Here is a 14,460-nt window from a genome sequence, read left to right as displayed (position 1 = left end):
TCTGCACATCCACTGTCACCACCTCGGCCCAGGCTTCCAGCAATCCTTGCTTGCCTCTGTTTGCCTGGAGGCTCACCACCCTAAGTCCCTCCCAACCACCACAATCTTGCCTTTCCACAGCTGTCTGATCCTTCTAGTTCATGAATCTCATTCTCATTATCTCACATAAAACCCTGCCAGCATCCTCCTGTCCCCCGACTGTAAATAAATAAGGTCCTTAGCTATCCAAGGGCCTCAGGGGCGTGGCCACTGCCAGCCTCCCAGTCCACTCTGCCCCCGTTCCCCCAACACCTTTCTCTCCAGGCTCAGTGAAGTGTGTGTGCTTCCCCTGTGGCTCGCAGCCCCCCTGCAGCTCCATTCCTACCCCGTCCCGTTCCTCTTGTCTGAGGCCCACAGCTGCGTCATCCTCACGCTTCCCTGAGTCACGCCAGGACCCACTTTCCCTCCTCTGCTCGAGACGCCCCTCCTCTGCAACCTCGTCCTTATGCTGTCCTGATGCTTTTCACACTGAGCCGTGTTCTTCCATTTAATTCGCTGCCTCGCAACGGGCCTGCATGCTCTGTGAGGGCAGGAGGAGCCCGAGCCGAGGGGACTTCATGTGTCCGGGGGCTAACACAGAGGGGGCGTGGGCCCGTGGTGACTCAATGAGAAGCGGATGATCGAGGTGACATCCCCACATGCGCATCAACCAGGACCCCTGGAGGAAATAGAAAATATAACCAGAGGGGACTGGGAACGGTACCAACGGAGGGACACTTGATGCAGTTGCAAAGGACAGAGGCGTTGATACCAGGGACCCAGCGACGCAGACGTCATGCCACCCCTCTGCTGAAGGGACCAGCGGAGGACACAGTCCTGCTGGAACAGGGCGATAGCTGAGACGGTGGAGATGGGCCACCCGGAGCTGCAGCACCAGCTGGTGGCGGCCCAGGAGGTTTGAGCTGTTCCTGTTGATCTGCTTGTCTAAGCCATGTCCCTCTCGTCTCTGGATTTCCATGACTGAGCACCAGGCCTGCCACAGAGAAAGTGTGAGTTAATTCACTTAGTCACTCATTAATGAACCCTCTTAATTTCCGAAGACCACTAACGCCAGAAAGATGACCTTTGTAACAGACCAGGTCCTCCCCAAAAGAGAGAGCAAAGGCTCAGCTGACCACCCCGCCCGAAACTGATCACTCAGGGACAGCTTTCAGTTTCCAGTTAAAATGGGGGAGGAGCTCCGGGTCCTGCCTGTCAAACCCAAAGGGCATTCTACATTGACTGTCAACATGGCCAAGCAGAGTATGTCGTGGCCAAAGGAGGTCTGGGCTCTGGTAGAGAGATCAGAGAAGTCCAGAGGGTCTGAAATGCCTGGAATGGGAGGAAAACTTTGAGTCCTTCCTCCCGGGTTAATGTAACAGCGGGCAGCCAAGACTCGGGCACGGGACTCCTTAGCTCAGTACCTCAAGGGGAAGCTCAGTTGTTTTTGAACACAGTCCATTCTCTTATTTAGTCTTTCCAATAGATACTCTGGAGAGAGTGTGTTTGTTCCATTTTGCAGATGAGAACACCAAGGCTCGGCGCAGCTGACGGACTCACTGGAAGTCGCGACAGGGTGCAGTAGGGCGGGACCCGAGGCGGGACCGTCTCAGGCTAACAGTGGCGCTCAGGCCCCGGTCCGCCTTGTCTGGGGTTCGCATTCGGCCTATGGGCATGTGCACCTCAGCCAGCTCTCCTGGTTAGCTTGTTTGGGCCTCTCTTGGCCTCCGTTTTCCTGCCGGTGACATAAGTGGATGATCTAGATGCTGCTCCAGCCTCTCACGTCGGGTCTGTGACCCACGCTGGGCTGTGAGGACCTCTTGGCTGAGACCAGTTCTCCCTCTGTTCCAGGACTGTCTGGCTGTTCTTCTCGAGTTACTCCTGGCAGGAACACAAAAGCGACAGTCCAGTACATGAGGTTCGGGGGATTAAAGTCAGGTTCAGTGTTGCCTTTGGGTGCCTCTGACCAACCACAAATCTAACCCAAGTCCACGGTGGGCTCGTCTTAACCAATATTGTGGGTGACATGAATGCCCCATGAGTGAGCTCATGGTGGGCAAGCCATGGAGGAACCACGGCATGGGCATCGTGGCCAGCCATGAGAGAGGACTTCCCTGTTCCAGACCCGTGGAATGGCCGCAGGTCACGGGTCTGCCTGGAGAACATTAACTCCGACGCATTCAGAGGCAAACCTCTGGCCTGGCCATGCAGAAGCCCAGAACAAGGAAGGCAGCAGGAGAGGAGGAAGAAGGCGGTCTGGTGGCACGGCTGCGGCGGCGTGGGCCCGGGGTTGGGTGGGAGGGCACCATGGCTGCCCTGCCCCTCACTTCCCTCCTTATCCCAGCCTGATCTTCTCCATTCTGGTTGATCTTTCAGACGCCGTCTGTGGACACACCATTTCTAATGACAGTTAGGTTCCAGATTATTAATTATGTAGCAGAATATATTTTCCGAGAGGCACTAAGAGTTGGCACCATAGTCCCTTCAACTCGTTTATGTATTCATACTGGCAAAGAATATCCATCCGGCCCTATGATGTGTCTGCAGTCTTTCAGACTTTGTGGATTTCATTGTGAAGATAACAAAGTCCAGGGACTTCTCAACTTTACAGTCTGATGGGGAGAGAGACAATAATAAACATGTGTAATCTGTGCTGTGTTAGTAGGTGAACTAAAGACATAGAGCATTTCTGATACACTGGTCTGAGGAGCCACCACAGACGTTTGACTAGGAAGTGGCTGTGGTCAGCAGCTTCAGCTGATGTTGGAAGCTTGACGGCATAAATGAATGAGAGAAGGAACCAAGACGTGTTAGATATAAAGGTGAATTCAGGGTCACGGGCAGGGGAGAAAAGAGAAGAGAGCTGCCAAGCCCCTGGGCAGAGGGGCTGGTGGTGTGGGAAGAGGAAGGGGGGAGCGTGATTCTCGTCCATTTCGGGTTGTGTGTGTTACTGTGGATCCGCATCCTTCCAAGTCCTTCCGGCTTTATGGTCAGCTCTGCGACATGCAAGTGTGTTTGTGTGTTTGCGTGTGTATGTGTGTGTGAAGACAAGGGCCGAGTCCCGCGTCTGAGTGCATCCCAGGACAAGCTGCAGAACAGGGAAGGAAAACGCAGAGGCAGCAGAAGGAGAGTACACCTGGGAGTGGCTGTACTGGAACAGGAATCCGAGACTTGGAAAATCCAGGAGGCTTCCTAGAGGAGGCATTTCAGTTACCTGTTGTTGTATAACTACCCCCAACTACCCCCGGCTCGGCATCTTAAAACCATGTTATTGTTCTCACAGTTTTATGGATGAGGAACAGGGGAGAGCCAGCTGGTGGCTTATCTGTGATGCACATGACCTCCGTTGGGGCCCCTTTGAGATGGCGCCCTGGCAGGGACGGCTGGAGTCTGGGCTACGTGGGCCTGTCTGGCTGTGCACATAGTCTCAGAGCCTTTGAAGTTGGCTGCAAGAGACCAAGGAGGAGACCCCTCTCCCCTTTAAATGGTAAGGCCCCAAACTGAGGGATATTTTCTGCACTCTATTGGTCAAAATAGTGATGGACTGGTCCAGATTCAAGGAGAGTAGAAATAGGTTCTGCCTTGTACTAGGAGATTATCAAAAACTCTCCAACCAGTTATAATCTTCCAGAGGAAGCGATGCCTGAGGTTGGGAATATTCTAACGCTATTGATTACTTGCAAGGTGCCCAGGCGCTGCTCTGCGTACTTCATAGGTGATAGCGCCCTTAACCTTTACCACAGCCCCCTGAGGTAGCTCTAATTGTGGGCCCCATCTCAATTTATGAAAAGTGAGGCTCAGAGAGGTTGAGTCACTTGCCCAGTGCCACACAGGTAAAAAAGTGGCAGAACCAGGATTGAAACCCAGCCTGCCTGCCCCACAACCCACCCTGATTACCACGCGCAGGTAGCCAGGTGAAGGGCCCTGGGAAAGAAGATAAGATCAGGGGTGCATCTTCCTGGCCAGGAGAACAGAGGAGCAAGGTCTGGAGGAAATGCCAGAAGGCCAAGTCCGCAGGCGTCCTGGTTCTCACACGGGTCAGGCTCAGAGTGCGGGGAGCCATGGGGGTGGAGGTGTAAGGCATTCAGGCATTTCTTGAGGACAAAAAGGAACTGTGGGTTTTAAGAAAGGGAACGCCATGCTCAGGGAGCTGGGAGAGGAGGGACCGGAGGCGAGGGCAGCAGAGGTCAGAGGAGGCAGCTGCCAGGAAGGCGGGACATTCTGACTTGTATGAGCCACCTGGCCCCCGGAGATTGATTTCGGGACAGTCCAGGCCCAGCGGGGAGAGGGCTTCCTCCGGCACACATCCCTGCCTAGACCTGGAGCCCTTCCCCGCCCCCAGCGGTGCCTTCTGCAAGGCGGAGCAAATAGATGCAGAAACACAGGACACTGAGTTTCTCCCACTTAGGAAAATAAAAACAGATTTTGGTTTTCAAAAAAAGAGAAACTTCTGATCGGGTGCTTTTGAGGCTCTGGGCCAAGCCCTGAAGGACCAAAAAAAAAAAAAAAATTATCCGCAAATATTTTTCTTCTTGCCCATGTTTACTTGGCATCTTCCTGCACTGCCCCATCCCTAAAGCTGACATGGAACTCCTCAGTGGGCTGTGGGGGCCCCCAAACTACAGGGTTTCTGGAGGGAGGTCGAGGGAGGAGCCATCACGGATGTCACTTGGTGTTTGAGAAACTTCAGAGAGGTTGGCAGGGGTTGAAGCCTCAGCCCCACCAGAGGGCATCATGGGTAATGCCATTATCCTGGGCTCTGGGCTCAGACAGACCTGAGTTCCAATCTCGAGCCTGCACTTCTCGGGCAGGGAGAGCCGGAGACAAGCTAGGTGTCCAGTGGTGAGGGACTGCTCTCGCGAGGGTCCACACGGGGGGTGTCAGGCAGCCCCTTCAGACTAGGCTGTCCCAGGACACTGAAGGCACTCAAACGTTTAGCTCAAAATCTCAACAAAAGAGCGAAGAAATAAAAGTAGCATGACTTCAGTTGCTAAACATACAGGTAACGTATGTGTATTAAAAATACCGAAAGTCATTCAAAGTGGTTAAGAGTGCTTATCTCCGGGGGTAAAGCTTTCTGAACCTTTGAATTCCTTCTTTACAAAGTTTCTTTGATAAGCAAATATTACTTTTAAAGAAATATAAGTTATATATTTACCTATACCCCTAGATGCACACAGGTGCACACACACGCACATACGTTGGCATTAAAATAGCCAGCGTTTTTCTATGTGCCTGACATTGGCCCAGATCTTCCTAAATGTTCTGCCCTAATTCTCAGGAAAGCCCTTTCTGGGCTATCGTGAGTCACTGTCACTCACAGGGGAAGAAACTGGAAGGCTGAGGAGCTTGTTCAGAGGCCCCAGCAGATGAGCAGCAGGGTTTGGTTTCCCACAGACTCCTCTCTCTGGCCCAGAGTGCCCAGCACTGAGCGCCACGCTCCCCGCACCCGGGAACCTCCCGCATCTGCCCAGCAACCCCGTGGCTGGGGTGAGTTGCTTTGGAAACCAGTTTGGGCTGTTTTTCCTGTGGAAGATCACACTGAGCTCAATTTGTTGAAAAACAACAGGTTCCCACTGACCTGGCAGCTTTCTCTGGGACAGAATTTGCTGAAACTCCTAGAAAAAAAGGGAAAAGAAAAAGCAGACGGTTTATCTTACCCAGATCTGAAAGGAGAAGACAGGCAGCATTGTGCCTGAGGGAGGCATGCAGGCTGGGGACAGGGGTACAGGCACCCCCCCCACCCCAGCCAGGCTGCCCACGCAGAGCCTGAGATGCCCCAGGAGTCTTCAAGGCAAATGGACCAAGCGCCACCCCCGCCAGGGGCTGCCTGCCAGTGGGCTGCCCCCCGCCCCTCATTCTGAGGAAGGAGCTGAGGTTGGCCAGGCGAGTCAGGGCGAGTGAGAGGCAGAAGTTTCTAACCTGTCATTTTACAGAACAGGAAGCTGGGGCCCAGAGCAGGGACTCAGAGCAAGGCCGGCCTGAATGCACTGCAAACACCCCATGCCCTTGACCCTGAGAGGCACTGTCTCTCTGCGCCAGGCCCCGGCAGTGGGGACGATCACCAGCCGGCTGCCGCATGGACACCGCCGCCTGTGGCACAAGCACCGTACCCCCATTTAACAGAAAGGAAAACAGAGCACCGAGCCATTCAGCAACTCCCCCCAAATGCACCTGAGCAGGAACACTTGAGGCCTCCCACACTGTGTGTAGACACACAGATTCACTAGCAGAGATCACCCTAAATTCAGAGCCAGGACTCAGATCTTCAGGACCAGTGCATTCTTCGACCGCCAGCCGGATGACTCTCTTTCCCTGACCCCGGCAGACCATGGCCTGGGACCAGTTCTCATTTGCTCTCCGTTGCTTACCAGTGTCCCCCGCTGCGGTCGAACCCCGCTGGGCTAACGGGGAGGGCCCACGGGAGGGCTTTTCTGTTGTTCCGAGCCTGGGGTTCTCGCACATGAAGCTGCTGTGAAGAGTCCTGCACAGGCTGGGCAAACATGTCTCTTCCTTCCCCGCCCCCTCTTCCTCATTCTCCCTTCCCCGGCTTCCTCCTTTCTCTTCATTCTCCTCCTCCTCCTCCATGTGCCTCTTTATGGTCCTTCGGACAATGTCCCAGGAGTGGGGTTGCTGGGCCACAGGGCACGTGTCGGAGTGCTCTGCAGAAGAGCCTCCCCAGCCGACACCGGGAGGGGTGTGGCCATGCAGGCTGCATTGTTAGTGGGTCATCCCCAGGAATTGGGGGCGGTGGGTGGATGTGGCTTTAAGAAGGCAGTGATCTCAGGCTTTAGTCCCACACATCCAACAGTTGATAGACAAGACCACCTGTGGCAGACACACACAGTCCCCATCCAGAGCTTGGGAGACCCGGAAATATAGCAGAATGCCGTGTGTTTGGAATGCTTTTCCACCTCGAACAAGCATGAACCAGTAGCAGGTAGGTGTGTGTGTGCACACACACACTTCTACTGTGGTCCTGAAAGAATCCTCATCTTTTGGGGCCACAGGGTTGAGAGGTCTGAACCACGCCCAACTTCAGACCCTGGGGCCGTGGAATTGCAATGCAGACTGAACCCACAGCCTTGCGAGGAAGGAGGAGCTGGAGAACGGGACCCTCCACATGGAGACAGGAACACGGGCATAGTCCAGCGCCTCTGAGGACCACCTCCAACTCCCTCCCTCTACCAGCCTCCTTTTTTAAGTTGAAACAACCCTCCTTCCCCAGTGGAGAGGAAAACACTCCTTCGTCTGTAGAACCTAGTAAGTAATGTCCTGGGGTAGCCACAGGTGGGGGGCAGGGGGGCAGTTCTCCCAAGATCCACCTCCACCGCCTCTCGCTGCTTCGAGATTTATGGCCGGATGCAATTTCCAGCAGCGCTCGGGGATATATCTATCACCTGCAAATTCTGCTAATTTATATCAACGGTCACCTGGGTCATGTGTACTTAAATGATTCATAAGGGTATCGGATCAGGGAGAAAGGACCAGGATATTGGACCGGGCCTTATTTATTGACATGAGCTCACGAACTAGAGAAGACCCTGGATTCAGTGTGTCAGCCCAGGCAGCTGGGAGTGGTCCTAGCAATGTGTCTGGCAGATTCACTGAAATGTGGACCCAAACATGAGCAGTGCGGGAGGAAGTTGAAGTACAGAACTTCCTTGGTATTCTGTAATAGACTTAATCTCCCCACCCACCCTGCATTTATACCCCACGGAGTATCCAGAGGACACGCCCTTCTCCAAGGCAGTGGGAATCGTGCGTGCCGGAGGCTGGGCATCCCTGAGAGTCTCTGGTGGGGTGTTCTCTGCACCTCGGTGCTGACAGAGGGAGGAGCTCCCATCCCACGGGCTCCCGCAGTTCAGGAGGGACAATAAGGACCCAGAGTGGAAACTTTCAGAGACCGGGTGGGCACAGGGACCCTAATGGGCTGCAGGGTCAAAATCAAAACCTGGTGGACAGATGAGGGACTGTCCTTGAAGCTCCCCACCTCCCTGCGCCCACTCCTTCCTCCCGGTGTTCCCTGGCCCAATTCAGTGCTCATTTGTGAAGCTCTCCTACCTGAAACTCCCATATGCAGTTAATTCTATAAATAAGATCCCATTTGCAGTATAAATGGAATCCCTATTCCCACAATACTTATGACAACTCCTTGTTCCCTCATTGCATCTGGGGGATTCAGTAGTTGCTGGAGGGCAGAAACCCTGGGCAGAACCTTGAAGGATGAGGAAGAGTCTGTAGCAAAGAGCCTGCCAAGGGCTTCGTGGGAAGAGCGAGCGCTCGGTGTGCAGTGTGGGCCGGGTCGCCCAGCCGGGCCTGAGCTGAGAGAAGGGAGAAGCTGTGTGTGGTAAGAGATGAGGCGAGGAGGGTGTCAGGGGTGGTGTTGGGTACCCCACTTCCTACGGGGGCCCTTGACAGTGGCCCCTTCCCCCTGAACCAGTGCCGTCTGTATACAGAGATAAGTCATTGGAATACAGTCACCTGGCCTCAGTGCCGCAGAGCGGAGGCCTCCTCTTCATCCCATGGATGGGGAACCGAGGCCCAGAGCGGGCGCTGATCTGCTCTGTGCCCTCAGGAAATGCTGGGCAGCTGATTCTAGAAGCCCCAGTTCCCCTGAGAGCCAGCCAGGCTCTGTCCCTGCATCTGGGGAGGCTACAAAATGACCTGTGGCCACTGCCCTGACCCTCTATGTCCGGCCACAGCTGGCGACTCAGCCATCCAAGTGGCTCTTCTCAGGACAGCCACCCCCGGGGCCGGCACTGCCCCTGGTGAGCCCCGCTCCCAGCACCTGTGTCCTGGCGGTGCAGGTGGGAAGGAGTGGTCAGGCCGTGTGTTCCTTTTGCAGGTGGGGATGACTGACCAACAGAGAAGCAAGAATGGGTGGGAGAAGGAGAGTCATATTTGCGTAGCCCCGACTATGCCCAGGCAGTGTCCTCGGACTTTTTACATATGTCAGTGTAGTGGGCTGAATGGTGACTGTCAGAAAGATATGTCCACGTCCTGGTCTCCAGAATCTGTGAAAGGGACCACTTTCGGGAAAAGGGTCTTTATTTACAGACATAATTAAGTTTAAAATCTCCAGGTCATCCTGGATTATTTGGGTGGTCTGTAAATCCAATTGGTGTCCTTATAAGAGACACAGATGACAGGCACGGGGAGAGAAGAGGAGAAGGCCATGTGTAGGCAGAGGCAGACACTGGAGTCACGCAGCCAAAAGCCACAGAGCACCTGGGGCCACGCAAAGCCGGCAGCGGCAGGAAGGCTTCTCCCGTGATGTCGGGAGGAAGGATGAGCCAGCCAGCAGCGTGGTTCTGAGTCCTGGCCTCCAGGACCATGAGAGCATCAGTTCCTGAGGTTTTCAGTCACCAAGCTGACAGTAATATGCTCAGGCCGCTGCTTCACGGCACCCTCACCAGCCCTGGTGGACCATGTTGTCGCCCATTTTACGGGTGAGAAGTCAGAGGCTCGGCACGTGAGCAGCGCCTCTGGGATGGAGCCAGGCCAGACCGGCCCGAATCCACGGCACACGCCTGCCTGTTCACTCTGCCCGGTCTCTCAGGGCCGGCTCCGAGGACGCCTCCCACGCACGCACCAGGAAAGCTTTCTTTTAAGGCAAATTCTGCAGCGCTTCCCAGACACACTGACTCAGAACCTCTGTGCCGCGGTCCTGGGAATCTGTACGTGTCAAACGCGTCCCGGTGAGTCCCGGCACAATTACTTTGAGACCGCCTAGTCAACGCTGGGCTGCATCCCAGCTGGTCAGGGGCCCGGGAGGTCAAGGGCAGAAATAGTCCGCTTGCTGGCCTAACCTAGCCCCTGGCTGGCTCCCTGGGCGTGGCTCAGTTGCTGGGGTGTCTCCAGACACACGCTGGATTTGAACCCGCTTCTCTGATGTTCCGTTCATGCCTGTGCGCTTTGGAAAGCCTCGTCGCTAAGGACAAGTGTAACGTAATGCTCCTTCCACAGCAGGGCTACCGGCCACTTCCCAGCCTGGACCCCACACCTGTCCTGCCTGCTGCCAACCCAAACCCAGCGCAGGTGTCACGAGCCAGCAGGCACCCCCAGGACCACCCCTCCCCTGAGTACTCTGAAGCCCTGGATTAGAAAGGCGTACCCCCAAGCGAGGGCACCTGCCATCTGAGGTCTGAACCCCAGCCCCGCCCCTCCTGCGGCTTCGGGTGATGACTTACCCTGTGAGCCTGCTCCCCCCTCAGTGAACAGGGATGATGTCAGCACCTGCCCGTCCAGTGAGGTAGTGAATTACAGCACAGGGAGGACTTCAGATAACAATGAGGTGCCACTGCGCACCTAGGGAGGTGGCCAACACCCGGAACCCTGAGCGCGCCCCGTGCCGGCGAGGATGTGGAGCCACGGGAACCTCCCTCCCTGCAGGGGGGGGTGCCAGATAGATGGCGCGGCCGCTCTGGCAGACAGTCGGCTGTTTCGTACAGAATCGGGTGAACTCTTGCCCACTCTAGCAGCTGTAGCTGTTGGCATTCACTCCAAGGACCCGAAAACTTACATCCGCACAAAAACCAGCACATGGAGGTAGACAGCACCTTTACCCATAACGGCCAAAACTTGGGAGCAATAAGGGGTCCTCTGGTAGGTGGGTAGATAAATGAACTGTGGTCCACGCAGGCCATGGAATACTATTCAGCCCTGAAAAGGAACGAGCTATCGAGCCACGGAAAGACATGGAGAAACCGTGAATGCCTATTGCTAAGTGAAAGAAACCATGTACTGTATGATTCCCACCATATGACATTTGGGAAAAAGCCAAACGGTGGTAACAAATCAATAGCTGTCCGGGGTTGAGGGGAGGGAGGGATAAAGAGGTGGAGCACAGAGCGTTTGTATGATACTCTCATGGTTGATACATGTCATTATGCCTGCCTTGAATTACTGAGCAAGGCCACCTATCTGTCTCAGGGATTGTCCACGGGGCTGGCAGAGCCCTGCAGGACCCGGCCCCTGGTTGGGAAATTGAGACACCCCAGATTCTCTGAGTCAAAAGCCTCAGAGACCCTGCAGGTACAGGCAAGAAGGGCATCCCTGGGTGGAAGAGTTCAAGATGCCTGGGCATTTGCACCCAAGAGGTCCTAGGTGAGCTGGACCTGTCTCCCCGTTAGGAGAGACGCCCCGCCGGCTGCCAGGGACTGTCGGGCTTGAGTCAGACCAGCATGGCGTTGAGGTCTCCGTGTCACTGTCCCCATAGCTCCTTCCTCACCTGCCGGCACCCTGATTAGTTTCATCAGAGAGGCCAACAGAAACCCTGACCCCAAAGCTGGGAGCCCTGGGGTGTCACTGGAGGGGACAGGGACAGAGAAGAATGTGTGCCAGCCCACAGCCATGCTGAGGAGAGGAGACTGTGTGTTGGGGTCAAGGTGACCCAGGTGGAGGACACAGGCGGAGTCTCTGTGATGACGCGCATGGAAGAGCAGTCATAACGACCATTTACTCAGTCTCTACCAGAGTCTGAGCCCACGTAGTCTCCCATGACAGCCCTACGGGGTGGGTGCTATCATTGCCCCCACTTACAGATAGGAAGACCGAGGCCCCCGAGAGGTGAAGTGGCTTCCCTCCCACCTGGCCCATAACAAAGTGGGGGTTTAATGCAGGCCCGCCGGACCCCGAAGCCCTTGCTTTTCCCCTGCACCTTCCCAGGTGAGAAGTGGGGAGTCCTGGGGGACCCCACCCATGCCCAAGGCTGACACAAGAGGTGTGCTCCTGTCAGAGTCAGCTGTGACTCAGGAACTGAGTGGCAGGCAGGGGGGGGTCCCCAGGGGATGCCCAGTGTCTCAGCCCCGCAGAGCACACCCAGCTGCCCTGGCTGGGGCACGAGGAACATCCTCCCTGACTCCCTTCAGTGGTTCCTCTGTTCTTGCCTGGGCCCCAGGAAGCACGGCAGAGCCTGACCCGGGCTGCTGCGGTGGCCTGGCAGGGCGGCAGGGGGCTGAGCCGACCTCTGCCCCTCACTCTGCACTCTGGAGTGGCCAGGTGGCTCAGCAGAAGCGGCCTCTGTGCCCAGGCAGTGACGTGGCATGAGTCTCTGTAGCCCCGGGACCTGGCGCCATGCCACCTGCATGGCATGGGCCCCGTCTGCCTCCGTGAGATACATAAATGACAAACAAACCGGCTGTGAGCAGGTCTGGAGCCTCCAGGCGCCTGGTCATCAAAGCCTCTGGGATCTTCTGTGCATCTGGCTCTGGTCACAGGGGCCTTTCTGTTGGCGTGGGAACACCCTCGCCTGGCCTCTGCGCTGAAACCCCCTCCGCCAGCCCCTCTTTGGGATTTTTTTACAGCTGCCCCCGGAGGTCTGGTAGAGGAAGTGGCTGGGAGCCGAGCTCCGCTGAGAGGGAGATATGAGCAGCTGGATGGGTGACGCCTGGCAGGGAGAGGTGAGACCCCCGCCCAGACACTGCCCCCAGTGTGGGCTCCCCTGACCACCCCCATCCCCACGCACATCAAAAGCGCCTACTGCGTGCCAGGTCAGGACTCAGGACCCAGAGTAACTCTGTCCAGACCCTGCCCTGGACGTGCTCCCAGTGCAGAGGCTGGGTGAGAACATCCACCACGGTCAAAGCATTTTGTGAGCACCTACTATGTGCTCAGCTTGCCTCCTGCCTCCTGCACAGCCCTTCCTTGTGCCACAAGCAGTTCTGAGTGATCTGCGCCTCCCTCATCCCCGTTTTAAAGATATGGAAACCAGTGCCCAGAGAGTTTCTGTGGCTTCTCCAAGGTCACACAGCAGGTGAGTGACCAGAGATGGCAGTCCAACCCAGGCCCATGCCAGCAGCACGGGGCTGCCTGCCACGTGGGAAGGTCATCAGCTACTGTGACAGCCAGTGGGGAGGCCTGAGCCCTAGGGAACCACCCCAATAGGCCTATAAGGGGCTGTGTCTGCTGGGGCGTTGGAGGTAATGTGAGGGCCCCTCACGAGGGGGATGAGATGACAGAGCCTGAAGGTCACACATGGGGAAACTGAGCAACAGTCAGCAGCTGTGCACTAGAAAGAGGCAGCCTGAGAAGAGCCTAGGACTCGATGGGAATGAGGGGACGTGGAAGAGAGCTGCAGCATCCTGCCCTTTAACCACACAAACACCTGGGAAGTGCACAGACCTCAGGGGCCCGCCCTGGAATCTGCTCACTGCTGCCTGCTAGCTGTGTGACCTGGGGCAAGTTCTTTTGGCTCTCTGTGCCTCTATTTCCCCAAATATAAAGAGAGGTCCATATGAGCACCTACCTGCAAGGTACTCAGAGCAAGGCTTAGCACACAGTGAGTGCTTCACCTGTGATTATTAAATTAACAGCCATATACCTATAGGACAAGGATACATGCATATAAATCAGGCAGGCTCAAGGACGCAGATCCTTGTTGTTGGGGGAGAATGGGGAACAGGTGTGGGCAGCAGGGGGAGTGGGACCCACCAGGTAAATGCTAAGTTCAGAGGGGGCCCTGTGTGGCCTTGGCAGAGGGCTCTGAGCTGTCCGCAGCATGGGGGAAAATAAATTACCAAGAATGATGGGAATGAGTAGCACTGGGTGACGCCCTGGCCTCACACCTGGGAACAGGTAGACTGTCACCCCCACCCCGCCCGGCACATGGGCCCCAGCTCTGCTCCCCTCTTTCACTGACTCGCCATTTCTGAAGACAGCCCATGGGTCACACATTCTTCTGGGCACTTGCAGGAGCACGGTGTGGCCCAGAGATGATACTTGCTGGGTGTGAAGGACCCGTGAGCAGGCCTTGGTGGCCAAGAGTCGGGCATGACAGGGACACTGGAAAGGGAAGTGCCCAGGGAGCCCTGGCCTCAGGGCCTCGCCAGGCCTGGGCACTCCATGCTGAGTCAGTGGGCGGCCGCTGGGACGCCGCAGCCAGGAGAGGCCCGTGGCCTTCTGCGATGTCCCAGGGACCACTCTGCTGGCTCTGAGGGGCGTGGACGGTAGACAGGGTGGGAGGAGAGGCTGGGGGACCAACCAGGAGGCTGTCCCTGAGCCCGAGGTCCCCATGGGGATGAGGGAGCTGAACGGGGGCAGAACGGGACCCATGCGAGACCCCTCACCTTTGTGGCGAGTGTCCAGCAGGGGGTGAAGGTCAGACACCCCAAGCCCAGCAGGAATAACAATTGCCTAGATATGGGGAGACAGCTCCAGCCCCAAAGGGCCTGGTTTAGGAACAGCGAAAGGCAATTCCTGCAAATTAGTAACCATGGCTTCAGTTTGTAGCGGAGATAATGATGTGAACGTGAGTGCAGCACTGAGTTCATTCGTGAATTCCTATCATTTCTAGAGCGGAGACTAAAAGCCATCCTCTTCGCTGGCAGCCCGGGAAAGAGGGAAAGATGGCAAATGGAAACCAGAAGTGGGAACAGCCTGAAGAAATGAGAGGGGGTTCGTTTTCCCTACTGGGAGAGCTTTCAAAGCCCCCACCGCCCA

General features: G+C 56.1%; 1 long non-coding RNA gene across 1 annotated transcript; it reads right to left on the bottom strand.

The window, feature by feature from the left end:
• Nucleotides 1-749: 749 nt before the first annotated feature.
• LOC150003966 (uncharacterized) lies at nt 750-5,742 on the bottom strand. Its single transcript, XR_016512250.1, has 3 exons — nt 5,679-5,742; nt 1,701-1,899; nt 750-1,012 (listed from the first exon to the last, which is right to left on the bottom strand). It is a non-coding gene; the product is annotated as an uncharacterized LOC150003966 (long non-coding RNA).
• Nucleotides 5,743-14,460: the final 8,718 nt, after the last annotated feature.

The sequence above is a fragment of the Furipterus horrens genome, unplaced genomic scaffold (assembly GCF_987537825.1).
Source record: "Furipterus horrens unplaced genomic scaffold, mFurHor1.1.pri manual_scaffold_7, whole genome shotgun sequence".
In the NCBI taxonomy this organism is placed as follows: Eukaryota; Metazoa; Chordata; class Mammalia; order Chiroptera; family Furipteridae; genus Furipterus; species Furipterus horrens.
Note: the sequence above shows the minus strand (reverse complement) of the source record. Positions and strands in the feature narration are given on the sequence as shown.